The sequence below is a fragment of the Schistocerca nitens genome, chromosome 5, assembly GCF_023898315.1.
Source record: "Schistocerca nitens isolate TAMUIC-IGC-003100 chromosome 5, iqSchNite1.1, whole genome shotgun sequence".
Taxonomy (NCBI): Eukaryota; Metazoa; Arthropoda; class Insecta; order Orthoptera; family Acrididae; genus Schistocerca; species Schistocerca nitens.
Window position 1 is genome coordinate 286,698,572 of NC_064618.1, and position 18,684 is coordinate 286,717,255.

Sequence of the window (18,684 nt, forward strand, 5' to 3'; positions counted from 1 at the left end):
GCAGGTGTCACACAGCTTCTTCAACACCACTCACACTATCAAAGGTAGTGCACTTGGTGTAGAAACAAAATTGAGTCCTTTACCCAAAACCGACCCTGTAGCATCATCCAAATTATTCTCCGTGAAGTTAACGATGGATGGTCATGCAGTTATTCCCTGTGAGAATGGCTGCTGCAGTACCAAATGATCAAATTTTGACATCTACCAAAAACTTGAATCCTTATATACCCAATCAAACTTGGCTGAAATCACTCCACCAACCCAGTCCCATGATACAGGAGAAATAAGTACCACAATTTTCAGCTGTTCTAAAATGGTATCCAGCCTTTGTCTCGTATTATAACAAATGCTCCTATTAACAATACATGACTGGCCTTCTCTGTTATCTTCTGTGCAGTGGCAGTTTTAATAAAATGTGTCACTCTGGCAAATTCTGGTGTTATGCCATGGTCCCTAAGTCTCTTTAAAAACTTAGAGAACTTAAAAGTTATTCTCTCTTGTCACATAGCTTGTTGAAACTTTGAAACTTCTTACATCTGAGGCAATGTCCTCCCCATAAAGACATTTGATGTGAAATTTAAAATTTTCCCAGCAAATTAAATATGTAAGAGAATTTGGGATTGCAGCCAGTCATTGTAAAATTCACTACATGATATTTCAAATGGACACCTATCAATCCCTTCAGATCAGCTATCGAAGATTGACAAAGATGTTCTCTGCTCCACCTCATATAGCGCACTGAGAGTATTGTCACACGTGTGTCTGAGTTCGAAGAATTCTCCTCTACTAGACAATGTGGTAAAGAATCTGTACACATGATCTCCTAAACTGCCAAGGCTGTATGTATTGGCTTATACTCACAAATAAGGCATTCTGTTTGTGTGTGTGTGTGTGTGTGTGTGTGTGTGTGTGTGTGTGTGTGTGTGGAGGGAGGGGTGCTTAAAACACCATATCTTCACTTCACACAAGCCAATTGTTGAACACCAGTGTTGTTATCTCTGCCTCGAAGCTTCTGAAGAAATAAAATCTACAAAAGGTTGAAAACAAATCATAAATATACAGGTAGGCAGATCTGCCTTCAGAGAGGAAAATCAAGAGATTATGACACCATTCAAAGGCCACAACACTCCTAAGAAGTGTGATATAGCAACCAGTACTAAATCTCAGGCTCTTTTTCCACATATAATGGAGTGTCCTACAAGATAATTCCATCTGCTAAAAGTTGCAATAATATCAACTTGGGAAAGAAAGCCAGTGCGCACTTCATATGTCTACCAGAGGGCCTCATCCAAAATGTGGAAGCGGACTTGCTGGTGACTATTGAGTGTGCAGTGTGCAGTGGTCTACAAGTTGTGGCTCATGTTGACACCAACGATGGCTGTTGCATGGGTTCTGAGGTGATCCTCCATTCATACAGATGGCTGGTGGAGGTGATGAACACTGCTGGCCTTGCCCGCTGGGAGCAAACAGAGCTCACAATTTCCAGCATCATTCCCAGAGTTGATTGGTGTCCTTCGTTTTGGAGTCAAGTGGAGGGTCTCAACCAAAGGCTTCGTTGAATCTGCAATGGTCTTGGCTGCAGATTTCTGGATCTGTATTATCATGGGGGATTTGTAGGACTTCCCTTGATAGGTCAAGGGTGCACTGTACAAAGGAAGCAGCTAATTAGGTAGCAAAGTACTTGAGGAGTGCTCATGAGGGTTTTTTAGGCTAGGCGGTAGTTGGAGGTGCTCTGATAAACACTTGCCACTCAATTTGCAGCAAGGGAAGTGATATGGAAATCAAAATAAAGACACCTCAACTGTCACAATTTTATCAGTAGACTATCAAAGCGTTTGTAATAAAGTTCGGAAATTTATTGCCCTCCAAGAAAGTTCTCATGCTCAAATTATTATTGGGACTGAGAGCTGGCTTCAACCCAAAGTGGAAAGCTCTGAGATATTTAGCAAGTCGTGGGACAAATATTGGAAAGACAGATTAGAGGCCACCCAGTTTACCAAAATATTGTCTCTACGGAGGTCGAAGTTGAATGTGACAGTGAAGTTGTCTGGTCATGTGTACCAGGTACAGGTGAAACTAAGTTAATTGTTGGATGTTGTTATCAGCCATCAGATTCCACTGTGGCAGAGTCATTCAAAGAAAATCTATGGTCCATAGCAGGTAAATACTCAGATCATGCAATACTAGTTGGAGGTTACTTTCACCTGCCAAGTGCAGTCTGGGATGTCTATGGTTTCATTATGGGGGGTAAAAATTGTCTTGAGCAGCTAGCATGGCAGCCCACGTGCAATGGAAATATCACAGATTTAGTAGCTACAGACAAGCCAGGCCCTATAAAGAATGTCAGTGCAGGAACAGGGATTAGCAATCATGATGTCATTATAGCAACTATGATTACAAAAGTTAATAAATCAGTCAAGAAGGCTAGCAGAGTATTTCTGCTAGACAGAGCAGATTAGCAGTTATTAACATCTTATTTAGACAGTGAACTGGCATCACTAAGTACCAATAAGAGGGATGTGAAGGAATTATGGGTAAGGTTTAAGTAGGCTGTAAATCATGTTCTGGAGAGCTACATACCTAGTAAGTGGATAAAGTATGGAAAAGACCCACCAAGGTTTAATAATGAAATTTGTAAGATGCTGAGGAAGCAGAGGCTGTTGCACTCTAGGTTCAAAAGGGGACACACAAATGGCGACAAGCGAAAGAATGAAATTTTCACCCTGCAGCAGAGTGTGCATTAATGTGAAACTAGGCAGATTAAAACTTTGTGCTAGACGGAGACTTGAACTCAGGACACGAGTTCGAGTCTCAGTCTGCACACAGTTTTAATCTGCCAAGAAGTGAAGACAAGAAAAGGTTAGTAGAGATCTGTGCATCTGTGGAAAGATCTATGCAAGACACATACAACAACTAACACCGTCACACCTTAGCAGAAGATCTGGCAGAGAACTAAAGAAAATTCTGGTCATATGTAAAATCACTAAGTGATTCTAAGACTTCCAAGTCCATTGTTGACTAGTGTGGTGTGGCAGCTGAAGATAGCAAAACAAAAGATGAAGTTTTAAATCTTGCATTTAAGAAGTCATTCATACAGGAGAACTGTACAAACATACCATCATTTGACCATGGGACAGACTCCTGTATGGCCAATATGGTAGTAGGCATACCTGTGTAAAGAACCAACTTAAATATTTGAAAACAAATAAATCATCAGGTCTGGATGGAATACCAGTTCGATTTTACAAAGAGTGCATTACAGCACTAAGTCACAAGCCACTGGAAAAAAGAGCAGGTGATTCCTGTATATAAGAAGGGTAAAAGAACAGACCTACAAAATTACAAACCAATATCCTTAAGTTCTGTTTGTCACAGAACTCTTGAACACATTCTTTTTTGAATATAATAAACTTTCTTGAGGCTAAGCTGCTTACGTCCCTGAATCAGCATGGTTTTAGAAATTATTGCTCGTGCAAAACTCAGCTTGCCCTTTTCTCACATGATCTACTGAGAACTATTGAGGAAGGACAACAGGCAGATTCCCTCTTTCTAGATTTCCAGGAAGATTTTGACACAGTGCCCCATTGCAGGCTGTTAAAAAGGTATGAACACATGGAATAAGTTCACAGATGTGTGAGTGTCTCGAAGACTTCTTAAATAATAGAACCCAATATGTTATACTCGACTGCAAGTGTTCATCAGAGGCAAGAATATCGTCAGTAGTGTCTCCAGGAAATGTGATAGGACCACTATTGTTCTCTATATGCATAAATGATTTGGTGTACAGGGTGGGCATGAGTCTATGATTGTTTGTTGATGATGTATGGAAAGGGGTCAAAGTTGAGTGACTGTAGGAAGATACAACTTGACTTAGACAAATTTTCCAGTTGGTGTGATGAATGGCAGCTAGCCCTAAATGTGGAAAAATGTAAGTTAATGCAGATGAGTAGGAGGAACTAATCTTTTATGTTCAGATACAATATTACTAATGTCCAGCTTGACACAGTCAAGTCATTCAGATATCTGGGTGCAACATTGCAAAGCGATTTGAAGTGGAACGAGAATGTGAAAACTGTGGTACAGAAGGCAAATGGTCAACTTCAATTAACTGGGAGAGTTTTAGAAAAGAGTGGTCCACCTGTAAAGGAGACCACATACAGGATGCTGATGCAACCTATTCTTGAGTATTGCTCAAGTGTTTGGGATCCGTACCAGGTCAGAGTGAAGGAAGAAATGGGAGCAGTTCAGAGAAGGGCTACTAGATCTGTTACCAGTAGGTATGAACAAAATGTGAGTGTTACGGAGATGCTTTCGGAACGCAAATGGGAATCCCTGGAGGGAAGTCTGCACTCTTTTCGGGAAACACTATGGAAAAAATTTAGAGAACCGGCATTTGAAGCTGACTGCCGAACAATTCTATTCCTGCCAACACACATCATGCATAAGGGCCATGAAGATAAGATACGAGAAATTAGGGCTGATATGGAAGTGTACAGGCAGTCGTTTTTCCCTCGCTCTATTTGTGAGTGGAACAGGATGGGAAATGACAAGTAGTGGTACAGGGTGCCCTCCGCCATGCCCCTTACAGTGGCTTGCAGAGTATTTATGTAGATGTAGATATACTGCAAAGACTGGTACCTATCTTTTAATACGGAGAAATGCAAAGTTGTGCACTTTAAAAAAATGTAAAAGTGTTGTATTGTTTGACTGCAGAATTAATGACCCACAATAGCAGTCACATGAGATAAATATGTGACAGGAACAATGTGTAGAGATTTGTAGTGAAATGACCCTTTAGACTCAGTTGTACGTAAAGTAAGTGGCAGGCTGTAATTCATTTCCATGTACTGGGGAACTTACTGTACTTACAAAAGAGATGTATATAGTGGATCTACTATTAAAAGATTCCATGCTGAGTATTGATGTTCAACGGTGTCACTACATGTGCAGTTCAAGTGGCACATGCCCCTCTCCACTTACAGGGTGTATAAGTGGGCAAGGAAAAAAAATTCCCGGATTGTTCCTGGATTTCCCGGTTAAAAATACACTTTCTCTCAGGTGAAAATATGCATTTTCTGTGATAAGTGACAGTATATTTTCTGGTGTCAATCCTTTAAGTGGTTATGGTTTTATACACGAGCATAGAATTTCCCGGCACTTTAGAAAACAAAACTCAGGAGAAAAGACATGTTTTGGAAATATCTTTGATGTGCAGCAACATGTCAGCTGCATATTTTCATATTACAAAAGTGTACAAATACATTGAAATTCCACCAAACACCACATGTTACTTTCCAAATCATTTAAATCGAGATTGCGATGCGCGTTTGAAAACCAGTCACAGCTCATGCCACGTGATCTTGCCAGCCGATGGCAGTGGATATTCAGAGCCTAGAACATGTGACATAGTCAGCCAACAGCAACATCACTGTTAAGTAGCACGAACACACAAACAGGGAAAGTTAATTGTTTAAATTAATATACATGGTGTTGCTACAATGAAAGCAAAGCTTCCACATATAATATTGGTCTCTAAGGTTAATAAGCTGCAAGAGAAGCTAAGGTTTCACATATAATGTTGAACTTTTTTGCGCGTGTTACACTTAAGATATATCACACAAATGAGGCAGTAAAATTTTTAATAATGACATAAATGCCTGATCTAATGTGTTCGAAATTCTTCTAAATGGCTTGTCATCAAAGAGTTGATTTTTAAATGAGAGTCAAACGCTCTGTGATTTAATAAATTCATGATACATTCTCACACATAGTTCAACTTAGTTAAAAGAAATTTCCTTTGAAAGTAACGCTTTTCAAACCACCATTCGCAATGTTTCCCTGCAACCTCTTAAGAAATAGGTTCGTTTCAGTAGTTGCCAGAGCGCGCAGTAATTGGTGACACTGCGCTTGCGCAACTATCATGACGTAGGAAACCTGTATGTACGTAAGAGTAAAATATTAAAAGATCATACATTATCTCATAAAAGAACCAAGGCATCAGAGGATACTCCAAGAGCATCGGAATTTCGTGAACCATACTAAAATGTGCACATTTAATGTGCATACTTAAGTGCACATTCGTATGTCCAGATTCCCAATGAAGTAGACCTCGACCTGATATTAAGCTTTTCAGTGTGGGTTTCAGGATGTAAATTTTCTTGGAGCACCAGTACTGTATTATATCATGTTTGGTTCTTTATTATGGCAAAATGCCATATCTGCTAAAAGATGAGAACGTGCACTTGAAATGCAGCAAACAGTTGAAACTAGCCAGTACTGTGGAATTAAACATTTCGTTTCAAATACATTGACTGCCTCTGTGGAAAAAGTTTATAAAAGTCAAATTTCATTAGCAAACAGACAAAAATAACTTCATTGTTCCACAAGGCGATTAATGCTTGAATGTCAGAAACGTGGAAATAAATTAAATCTGAAACTAATGACACATTTTAGCCTTGTGTAATTATGTGAATACATTTTAATTCACTTGATAGCTCCCAGCCACAGATATCTGTTTTGTTTTCATTTGACATGAGAGTAAACGAGGGGGAAACAGCAAAATCACTACATGTAAACACGGGTCACTTGGAGACTACACACTTCCTCACTGTAACTCAGACTGCTCTGCACATCAGACCCGGATCTACGATATTTGCGAACCGGGTCAATACTAAAAAAATCGAATTTTCAAAAATTTGTTCATCTTGTAGCACATATCATTCTGAAAAGTCTGAAACATAAAACATGTGTTTGAGGAAATGTTAAGACATATTATTTGGTCTTACACTCTGTGGGATTGAAATGTGTGTATTTTGTAATGGAGTCATCAAACTATATTCAGGAGAGTGGAAATTGAAATGTCCTGTGGTGCCTCTCCTGCTCCCAGTTGGCCGGTTTGACAGCCTGCCCCTCTTAAAAAAAACTCATTAATAGCAGATGGGATTATTTGTAATTGAGAGAACAAGAACTCTTCACAAAATTTGCACTATTTATTGCCTATGAGCTAATAACTTGCTGTTTTGTGTGATATAAAATTAAATATAGGATACATAAAACCAATAAAGACAAGAGATAAGCAAGACATTACACATTTCTTCAGTCCTTAGCTCCTAGCATTTTTTCTCTCTAATCTTGCTACAGCTTTACATGCATGCTTTCCTTTCTGCGAAACAATCTATTACCTCATCAAAGTTCGTCAAACGTTTTGCTACATGAATAATCGAAATGTTGTTATCTAATACTGAAAAAGCTGTTAACACAAGTAATACCCAAGACTGGTGTGGTTTCTCGGTCTGATTGCGTCTATTTTGTCACTGTCTGCTACATAAAACAAAATAGGCCTTTCAAATATTGTAGCAATTTTGTAACACACACCAAATAAACAAGACTGTTTTCGCACAAATGGCCATTTTTGTAACACGACAGAATATAGTTCACGAAGTATCAATATCAAATGCCTATTAGGCCTACTACAAGTAAAAAGCTTTACGTTAGCAAATAGTTTCGTATTTCATCGATACGCATCAGTTTCTCAAGCATGAGATCCAAAAGTAGTATTACGAAATTTTTATATAAATTTGGAATAGTCTTATTCTTCCATAATTTGTGTGATTTCCCCGTTTTTTCTCCTTCCTTGTTCTAACAATTAATCTTGTCATCAATTCTGTAGCTATTCCTACCATTGTCAAAATTTGTTCGTCGATTAACTACACTAACCTTGCCAAAATCACAGGTTTAGTTATCAGGCGATTATTTTCCTGTTAGGTGCTATTACATTTTCGTACAACATGTTTACCACGTTACTGCCAAAATAGAACTTAAGTGGCTGCTAGCAGGGGGCTGTACAACTGGTCCTTACTAGTATAGTGATCTGGCCAAAAATGTTTTGTCAAAATTTCATTTTCTTGCATACACTGAGAAGATAAGTAGTAATTTTTCTCACCTGTTATTCCTGTCAGTGGTTTATTTCCATTCTGGTAGTTTGAATCTATAGATTTTGCTAGTAATTATAACAATGCTGAACATTCGCAAACCCAATCAACCACATAATCAGACAGCGATTGACATTCATCCATTCAGCTTTACTCCGCTCAGCTCGTATAGCCCCGTCCCCTTTTGTCTGCAGAAAGTTTATTTCTAGATGTGATGACAATTCTCCTGACAGAGACATCACGCAATCAAAAATCAACTTATGATTCATTCAGAAATCAACTTAAAATGTGTTCAAAAAGTTCAAAAACCAACAGGGAAGCGTTTCAAAATCATATGAATAATCGATAAACAAACGTGCGCTGGACGCTAGACGCTTTATGAAGCAAGTTCTTTTCCTCAGGAATATGAATTTGGCGCATCCTTTTCCGGTAGCATATAGCTGCTTGCTGCGACTGCTTCCACAGCCAACAGCCACATCCCTGTAGCCAGAAGCGAGAGTATCTACAACTCAAACGCGACTCAACTGCGCATACGCATGAGCCCGCTCGTAACTCTAAAACGAATCTAATGTAAACAGTTGTGACTTCATGCTCATCGGAGGCAGTTTGTTGTCATGAAGCATTGCATAGTCTTCCTTAAACCTTTGGTGCATTTTGATGTTGGCAGACGCTTGCATGAGCACTGTGGCGCATTTCCTTTGCAATTTAAGTTATTTTCGTTTTTTTCTCGTTTATGTTTTATTGTTGAAGTATTATTCTGCAGTAGCAGGATACAGTAATGTCCTTTGTTAGAGTATCGGTTCTTACCCATCAAAATTACGAAAATTTAACTGATAACTAAAACAATGAAACATTCCCGGAATTCTAAAAAATACCCGGATTTTTCCCGGTTTTCTCCCGGATGAAAAAATTCCCGGGTTTTTCCCAGATCTCCCAGCTGTCCTGGGGCATATACACCCTGACTTACCAACCACTAGACACAGGCTGCCTATATCTGAGCCGCCATAGTCCCAGACAGCATTTAAATGAAATCTGCATGCCATTGTCACTACCTACCTTAAAGCTCTCATCTTACACTACTGGCCATTAAAACTGCTACACCAAGAAGAAATGCAGATGATAAACGGGTATTCATTGGACGAATATATTATACTAAAACTGACATGTGATTACATTTTCATGCAGTTTGGGTGCATACATCCTGAGAAATCAGTAACTAGAACAACCACCTCTGACTGTAATAACGGCCTTGATACACCTGGGCATTGAGTCAAACAGAGCTTGGATGGCATGTACAGGTACAGCTGCCCATGCAGCTTCACCATGATACCACAGTTCATCAAGAGTAGTGACTGGCGTATTGTGACGAGCCAGTTGATTGGCCACCATTGACCACATGTTTTCAATTGGTGAGAGATCTGCAGAATGTGCCGGACAGGGCAGCAGCTGAACATTTTCTGTATCCAGAAAGGCCTGGGCAGGACCTGCAACATACGTTTGTGCATTATCCTGCTGATATGTAGGGTTTTGCAGGGATCGAATGAAGGGTAGAGCCACAGGTCGTAACACATTTGAAACGTAACGTCTACTGTTCAAAGTGCCGTCAATGTGAACAAGAGGTGACCGAGACGTGTAACCAATGGCACCCCATATCATCACGCCGGGTGATACGCCAGTATGGCAATGGCAAATACACGCTTCCAATGTGCGTTCACCGTGACGTCGCCAAACATGGATGCGACCATCATGATGCTGTAAACAGAACCTGGATTCATCCGTAAAAATGATGTTTGCCATTCATGCACCCAGGTTCGTCATTGAGTACATCATCGTAGGCACTCCTGTCTGTGAAGCAGCATCAAGGGTACCCATAGCCATGGTCTCCAAGCTGATAATCCATGCTGCTGCAAACATCGTCGAACTGTTCATGCAGATGGTTGCTGTCTCCCAAATGTCCCCATCTGTTGACTCAGGGATTGAGACGTGGCTGCATGATCCGTTACAGCCATGTGGATAAGATGCCTGTCATCTCGACTGCTAGTGATACGAGGCCGTTGCGATCCAGCACGGCGTTCCGTATTACCCTCCAGAACCCACCGATTCCATATTCTGTTAATGGTCATTGGATCTTGAGCAACGCGAGCAGCAATGTCGCGATACGATAAACCACAATCGCGATAGGCTACAATCCGACCTTTATCAAAGACGGAAACGTGATGGTATGCATTTCTCCTCCTTACATAAGGCATCACAACAACATTTCAACAGGCAACGCCAGTCAACTGCTGTTTGTGTATGAGAAATCGGTTGGAAGCTTTCCTCATGTCAGCACATTGTAGGTGTCGCTGCCGGCGCCAACCTTGTGTGAATGCTCTAAAAAGCAAATCATTTGCATATCACAGCATCTTCTTCCTGTTGGTTAAATTTCACGCCTGTAGCACGTCATCTTCGTGGTGTAGCAATTTTAATGGCCAGTAGTGTAGATAACACCTGTTGACTTCTGATTTGAACTACAATCTGTACTCTGCCCTTGCCAGCTATTGATGAGACAGGACATTCTTGGACGCTCACAACTGTGTAATATTAAATCCCCTAGCACAAGTTTCCCAGTACTTTGTAGTTGCGTATTTGCTGAGTTCAATAAATTCAGCTTGCGATGATATAGCTTTGGCAAGATGAACTTTTGGGCTTGTGACGTGCTTATGGACCCAGAATTACAACACAGGTAGCAACAGCTGTTTCAATATCATCAGCAACAGTTGCACCGAGTATCAATAGCAACAGGAAGCCAAACATCACAAGCAGCTCCAATTACTGCATGCAGCCATATCTCAGCTTGTAGTTTCACCAGCTTCTGCAGCCTCTGGCTAAAGCTCTGGAGAGGATAATTTACCTGCCTCATCTTCAGCATTGCTTTTCAGCTTTTAAAGTAAATTCACCTGAGCAGAAATTCTCATCATTTTTCTCCTGGATTTCTACCAATATTTTCTGCTTGTTATGTAAACTGACCTCTTAGATGATCCCACGATCTTGAATCCCACTGAAATTTGTGATTTATTGTCAGCTTATACCACTAAGTAGAAATGTGTAGTCATGTCTAGGCTTACAGGACGGCAGATTTAAAAGGTTTAAGCTCCCATTGTCAATCTGAGTGTGACAATCCTCCACACAGGCAACTGTACACAGATTCACTATCGCAAGATGTTGTAATTCACTTGTCCATAAATAATGATGTCAGATCAGCAGCCCTAAAATTGTCTGATGAATGTTTTAAAAGAAGTTGTTTTGTCTCAGGGATATAAGGTATTCACGACAGTGAAATGAAACTTGTAAGACAGTTCACAAAGTACATTATAACAGTCTACAAATCATATTTTCATTCATTTCTTATCTCTGAAAAATCAAAACAAGCAGCAGGCTGTCCTGCATCAGAATCATACAGCAAGTAATTCCACTGCTTACATAAACAAACAGTTGACCACCAAGGCAATAGACAATGAACTCATTATCTGTATCCAGCATCAAATTATTTTTAGGGTCCACAACTTGACTGGAAATTGCCTTTCTCCACTGACTTTTTCACACTCTTTCTTAGCAAAATAATCCCTTTAACAGAAGACAGTGTTGCTTATGTCAGAGAAGAGGATATTTGCATAGTGTAAGCCAGGGTGTGGCTATAAAAACGTTAGATTAGATTAGATTAGTTTACGTTCCATAGATCCGTGCTGAAGAGATCCTCGTGGATGTGGAACATGTTAATTTTTTTTTTTCCTTATTTTTTTTATTTTTTTTTTATTTTTTTATTTTAAACAGCTCTAATTCCTTTCTTCAACGTCTTTGGTGGCATGAAACACATCCATGCAAACTAGGGTGTCCTAGCCTCTCACCTCTGCAACATGAGAAATACTTTTGGTCTGGACGCTTTTATCGCATTTGAGCTCTTGGTCTAGGATAATATTATCCTGATATCTCAAGCCATTTCTTTTCAAGGTACGGACATCTTTTGCAGAGGATTCAACAGGTTTTATGTAAGACACATTTGTTTGAAATGCAAATACAACTGCTCCCATCTGCTTCACTGTTTCTTCTGAGTCTGTTTGGTCCCACACCTGCTTAAGGAGGAAATAAAGGATGAACTAGAGCGGAAGCTGCAGGAGTTATTTTTATCAAACCAGTAACGGGCTAGTTCATGAAGTATGTCACAGAAAGTCATTCCCAAAAGTAATTGAAAACTCTATTTCTTGGTGGTTTTAAGGCCACAGAGAATTTGTAGTCGTTTGTGGGTTCCTCACTACTTTTATGGCAAGAGGATTTGTTTACCACACTAACAGACAGTGAATGCATTTCTCACATAGACTTGTTGGATAAATACCTGTAGTTGACGCTCAGTAGAGAGTCAGAGCAATTATTACTAGTTAATCACACATTAGAATCTAGTTTAGAAAACAGAGTGTATACATGGACAAGGAAAAAAATTCCCTGATTTCCCGTTTAAAATTCCACTTTCTCCTGGGTGGAAATACACTTTTTCTCAGTTAAGTGACAGTATACTCTTCCTTGGCACAGTAAAACTCAACAATCCTTTGAATTTTATGATTTTATATACCGACGTAGAATTTACCGGCACTTTAGAAAACGAAACTCAGGGGCGAAAAACATGTTTTGAAAGACCTTTGATGTGCAGCAACATGTACACTGCACATTTCCATATTATGAAAGTATAAATCTGAATTCCAACAAACACCGCATGTCACTTTCCGAAGCATTGAAATCGAGATTGCCAGTCATAGCTCATGTCACGTGATCTCGCCAGCTGACGACAGCATAAGACAGGTGATGCAGTCAGTCAATAGCAAGATCACACTTAAGTAGCGCAAACACACAAATAAGGAAAGTTAATGGTTTACATTGATATACATAGCATTCACATAAGATTAATAAGCTGGAAGGGAAGCTAAGCTTCGATAATAATGTTGATCCATTTTGCACATGTTACATTTTAAGATACATCACACAAATGTGCCAGTAAATTTTTAATAACGATGTAAATATCTGATCTTCCAGGCTTGAAATTCTTCTAGATGGTCGTCCTCATAACTTTGATTTTTAAATGAGAGTCAAACGCTTTGTGATTTAAGAAATTCATTGTACATTCTCGCACATAGTTCATCTTGCGTAAACCAAAATTTACTTTGAATGCAATGCTTTTCAAACCGCCAATCGCAACATTTTCCTGCGACCTGTTAGAAATAGGTTCATTTCAGCAGTTGCCAGAGAGCGCCAGATAACGGACGTCACCACGCTTGCGCAGCTACGATGACGCAGGTAACCCGATGTTCCAACGTGTAAAACATTAAAAGATCTTACATTATGACATAAAAGAAATAAGACGTCAGAGGATACTTCAAGAGCATCGGAATTTCGTGAACCATACTAAAATGCATAATTCGGCTTAAAGTGCACATTCATATGTCTAGATTCAGATGAAAATTTTCTTGGAGTACCAGTACTGTATCATCTCATGTTTGGTTCTTTATTGTGGCATAATGCCATACGTGCACTTGAAATACAGAGGACAGTTGAAACTAGCCAACAGTGTGAAATAAACACTTTGTTTCAAATAAATTGAGTGGCTCAGAGGAAAAGATTTAATAAAAGCCAAATCTCTTTAGCAAACCGACAAAAATAACTTCATTGTTCTGCAAGACGATTAATGCTCGACTGTCAGAAAGGTGGACATAAAATTTGAAACTAATAACATATTTTAGCCTTCTGTAATTATGTGAATGTATTTTAAATCATTTGCAATATCTCGGTCACAAACGTCTCTTTTTTTTTAATTTAACATGAGAGTAAGAAACAAGGAGGAAATAACAAAATCACTGAACGTAAACCTGGTCAAGTGGAGACGACCCACAGCTCAGTCTGCTCTGTGCATCAGCCCCGGATCTACGATATTTCCGAACCGGGACAATACTAGATAGTGGCACCCAGCCACACTTCTGTAACCAGAAGCAACTGCGCATGCCCAAGAGCCTGCCCGCAACTGCTCAAACAGATCTAATTAGTTGTCATGTCACGCTCATTGGAGGCAATTTGTTGTTATGAACTTATGAAGCATTGCATAGTCTTTCTAAAGCCTTTGACACACTTTGCTGTTGGCAGACGCTCATCTGAGCACTGTGTTTTGTTGTTGTATATGGTGCGTTTCCCTTGCAACTTAAGTTTCATTTCTGTTTTCTTTTTTTCTCTCGTTCATGTTTTGTTGCTGGAGAATTATTCTGCAGTACTGTAGTGGAATACAGTAATATCCTCTGTTAGAGTATCGGTTCTTACCAGCCAAAATTACAAAAAATTAACTGAAAACTACAACAATGAAAAATTTCCAGAATTCTAAACAATTCCCAGGGTTTTTCCCATTTTCTCCCGGATGAAATAATTCCTGGGTTTTTCCCAGATCTCCCAGTTGTCCGGGGGCATATACACCCTGAGAAAAGAATCAAATGTCTGCTTGTGTCTGTGTATGTGTGGATGGATATGTGTGTGTGTGTGCGCGCGAGTGTATACCTGTCCTTTTTTCCCCCCTAAGGTAAGTCTTTCCGCTCCCAGTATTGGAATTACTTCTTACCCTCTCCCTTAAAACCCACATCCTTTCATCTTTCCCTCTCCTTCCCTCTTTCCTGATGAAGCAACTGTTGGTTGCGAAAGCTTGAATTTTGTGTGTTTGTTTGTGTGTCTATCAACATGCCAGCACTTTCGTTTGGTAAGTTACATCATCTTTGTTTTTAGATATATTTTTCCCACGTGAAATGTTTCCCTCTATTCTTATTTGTCTTTTATTCACAGTTCATCCCAGTGATGCCCAACCTTAAGTCATAAAAGCACAAAATTCCTCCTACAAACTGTTTCATTTCTACATAAGTTGATCTTTCTAATTATTGAATGTCCCTCATATATAGACCACCCCTAACCTTCAGTAAATTCACAGCAGTATAAAATTCCTTTTTAAAAAAAAAATACCCACACCACCTAACAGTAGTACCAACCAGTAGAGAATGGTATAAACCCTTAGCCAATTTTGTTGTTTAGTAAATTAAATCTACGAAATACTTAGATCACTGCTTACTATAAAGGAGATACACTGGCTTGCAGGCAGGCACGATGAAAAAACTGTCACACATTTAGCTTTTGGCTAAAGTTTTCTTCAGGAAAGAAAACAGGCACAATCACAGAAGCAAGCACACCTTATGCACACATAATCACCATCTCGGATAGCTCCAACCAAAATGCCATTCTGTTATCTATTTGAGAATATTTGTCACCTATTTGATTATATTTTTTGTTCATATCTGCTTCTTTTGTTCCATGTGAGAAAATATTTTGTTCATATGTGCTGCCTACTGAGAAATTACTTGTATTACTTTTGTTGTGTGCAATCATCTGCACCATTATTCGTAAAGTAATATTTTCCCTTTTAAGAGCCACTGTGTAAAACTCCTAGCAGATATAAACATAAAAGTCACAAAACTGGTATTTTACACTAAATGATAATACATTATTTCTATTTTTTTCATATCGTTTGTTTACAAATTAAATTTGCTCCATTAGTTTTCTTTCTAATTGAACAGTGTTTGACAAATTGACTTTGTAACTGGGTGTTCATGTAAGTACTCCACTCTTACATCCAGCAAAATTAACTGAGAAATAACTTCACATTATATTGTATCTTAAAAGATCCAAACTCACCACATTTTAATAAAATTGACGCTGCTGAATATAGTTTGCAAGGCACCAATAGAATCTGCCTCCAGCTGTTGCCTCTGCATATTGTCTGCATTGCCAACTTGACTCTGGTTGCCATTGCTATTTATTGTCTAGTTGCTTATAGTGTAGTTGCTGCATTGACTGCTGACAATGTTGCCTGACCACTTTATATGGAAAAGTCTACTGTGGGTTGCAGGCCACCAATCTTCATTACATTTGACAGAGTGTCGCTACTGCATACTTTAATGTTTCCTCTACAAACTAATCTTGTGGCACATTCAGCTCACAGTCACAGGTCTTGTGATGCATGCAGATCTTCTGTTATTTGCTTTCCACAAGCAATGTATGATTAAAATCTTCTTGACAAATATGTATAATTGTGTTATTATATTTTAAATGTTCTTCACAACTGTTATGTGCTTGATAACTTTTAATGTTGTTTTTACCATCTTATTTAGTTTCCTGACAAGAGCTTGTTGATTTATGTTATCAAGAAAATTTCATTTGTATTTCTTCTTTACAAATAACACATATTTAAAATGATTTTCAGTTCAAATATACAGCACTTAATAACTTCTCGAGGCAATAAGAAAACATTTATATCACTTTTCCTTCTGAGCTATAGGCCTAAATATTAAATAGACATAAACTACAGCACATAATCATAGATTTCCAGTATAGATGTTAAGTAAGCTCTTAAATCACTTCAGATGAGACCTTAAGTGCAATATTAGATCGTACTTTCCACTGAAAGATATTGGTAAGTCGTTAGTTTTCTTACTGGGTACACTTGCCTAAGGTTTCTTACTGTATCAAAGTTCTCAGACACACAGAGATGTTTTTTGTACTCAGTTGCCTTCCACAAATAATGAAATAATCTTCAGTCTTAAGCCTGTAATAGGATCAAAGTCTGGATGCAAAAGGGTAATAAATTCTTGCAGTAAACTTCTTCTTTGTAATTTTCATTTTCTATTGTATTTTCTATTCTATTGTATTCCTCAACTCAAACTTCTTGATTTTGTATGTAACTCCAGATTACCATGTGACAGGGCTCGTGGATGTAAAAATGTTGTAAATTCTTGATACAAAAACGTATTAAATTCCCATATCAAGATTCTTCATAGTTATTTTCATCTTGTAATTTGAGTTTCAATTTGATCCAAATTTGTATCTAACTCCAGGGTTGCCATGTGAGAAGGTTCTGTGTGACAAAATCATGAAAAAATGTTCTTGAAATATATTCCCTTGTAATATATTAATTAGTTTATTTTTCTACTCACTTCGGCCAATGAATTTTCACTGAGTTGTACAACAGTTTTCATTCATTGGAGGAGCTTTCACAAGTGCACTTTCATTGTGGATATGTAGTAAGACTCTAACAAAACTGACTCCTCCTCATTTTATCAGTACATCTTTTCTTTAATATACACTCTCAAAGGTTATTCTCACTGCTGCCATCTCCAAGGGGCTCCTTCAGTGACTATGCAGTGTTGGAAACTCCGTGACATACTCCAAGACCTATACTTTAATGTAGCATATGCTTTAGTACAGCATCAATAAGCCACATGATTACTCATTTATATGTGACAACCAGGCTATAGAAGAGTTCACAACTCTGACGTAGAATGTAAATATCCCAAATTTAACCATGCAAAATTTTTGTACCCCACAAGAGAGTGCAAGAATTCAAATACCTAGGGGCACTTTTCACTGAGAATTCTTCATGTGAAGCAGAAAATGGTTCAAATGGCTCTGAGCACTATGGGACTTAACTTCTGAGGTCATCAGCCCCCTAGAACTTAGAACTACTTAAACCTAACTAACCTAAGGACATCACACACATCCATGCCCGAGGCAGGATTCAAACCTGCGACCGTAGCGGCCACGCGGCTCCAGACTGTATCGCCTAGAAACGCTCGGCCACTCCGGCCGGCTGTGAAGCAGATATCAATGCCAGAATACAAGCAGGAAACCGATCTTACCACAGTCTAGCACAACTGCTTCAGTCCAAATATCTCTCCAGACAGTTCAAGATTTGACTATACAAAACCCTGATCCAGCCTGTTGTTCTATATGACTGTGAGACATGGAGTATCCGGAAACAGGACTTCGATAAGCTCCTTGTTTTTGAGAGAAAAGTGCTTCGGAAGACCTTCGGTCCAGTTCTGGATGCAGATACAGGGGAATGGAGGATCAGATACAACCAAGAGCTTGAGGAACTATACCAGCAGCCCAATATAGCAGGAACTGTCAAAGCCAAACGAATGCTGTGGGCCGACCATGTGGCCCGGATGGAGGATCACAGATGGCCTCGGAACTCCTGGATTTCACACCTATGGGAAATAGACCGCCAGGGAGACCCAAGAAGCGTTGGAGGGATGGACTCCATGAAGATTTAAACCAAGTGTCAATAGATGTGGACGAATGGTGGATAGCAGCAATGGACAGAATACAGTGGAGGAGGAAACTTGTAGATGCGTGCAGTTCACTGGGCCTGATCACGGAGTAGTAGTAGTAGTAGTAGTCATAAATTGGTGATTGGCATCTTGTGAATTAAGTGCCATCTGTCAAAAACTATTCCATCTGGGGCATACTGGTACCAATGTTATAACATTTATACTCATTAGTTAAACTGTGGCTCACGGAGTTAAATTTCACTGTTGAAGCTGAAAAAACTGATAGTCACTGGATGTGTCAGTGGGCATAAAATATCTTCTAAATGAATAAATTAAAGAAATGAGTGGGTCTCATGCCTATCTAGCTGGAAGGCACCGTTACAGTTGAAAATATCTTCTGATAAACGTATTTGCACAGTTAATGATTTTTCCTTTGTGGAGAACTACAGTCTTGTAGAACTTTTCAAAAGAGATTTTTGCCATCTCCCTGTAAATTACTATTCATTTATCTCTCACAGTCATGCTTTCTTGTTTGAAGAGATTCTCAACTGTAAGTTTAAATGTCTTAAAATTGTTCAATCTGACTACATAAC